Raw genomic sequence first — 427 nt, forward strand, 5'->3', positions numbered from 1 at the left:
CCATCCAAGCACCTCAAAGCCCAGAAAAGGCAGATCCTGTGCTCTCTAGTGAATAACCGAGGTGTGAAGATCTTCAGAAGGATGAAAAGGCTCCTTCCTCCCCACCCTCTGGTAGCTCTTTAACATTACAAGCAGCTCCTCAGCCCCACGGACCTGTCAGCTCTCCTTTTCCTCCAGCCAAGCCTGGATTTCTGCCAGCTCCAAAAGGGAAAAAATAGCAACAGTCCCCTCCTGCTTTTCCTCTAATAAACAAAGGTCGGGCTGGGCCACCTCGACAAGGCACTTGGCCACTTGTTCTTCATCAAACCTGACCAAATGGCCCAGCTTTACCATCTGAGGAGGCAGGACCAGGCTGCTTTCCAGAGCCAGCAAGGCTGAGGGGGGGTAAAAAATGAGCTTGTACAACTAAGTGCCTGGATACGGCGTG

The 427-nt window shown here is 52.2% G+C and overlaps 1 protein-coding gene across 1 annotated transcript in view; it reads right to left on the reverse strand.

Moving 5' to 3' along the window:
- Nucleotides 1–427, reverse strand: part of USP48 (ubiquitin specific peptidase 48) — a gene marked incomplete at its 5' end in the record, with an annotated part of 29,569 nt that overhangs the window by 10,454 nt on the left and 18,688 nt on the right. The gene's annotated exons all lie outside the window — the stretch shown is intronic.

The sequence above is a fragment of the Merops nubicus genome, unplaced genomic scaffold, assembly GCF_000691845.1.
Source record: "Merops nubicus isolate BGI_N331 unplaced genomic scaffold, ASM69184v1 scaffold10447, whole genome shotgun sequence".
Lineage (NCBI taxonomy): Eukaryota > Metazoa > Chordata > Aves > Coraciiformes > Meropidae > Merops > Merops nubicus.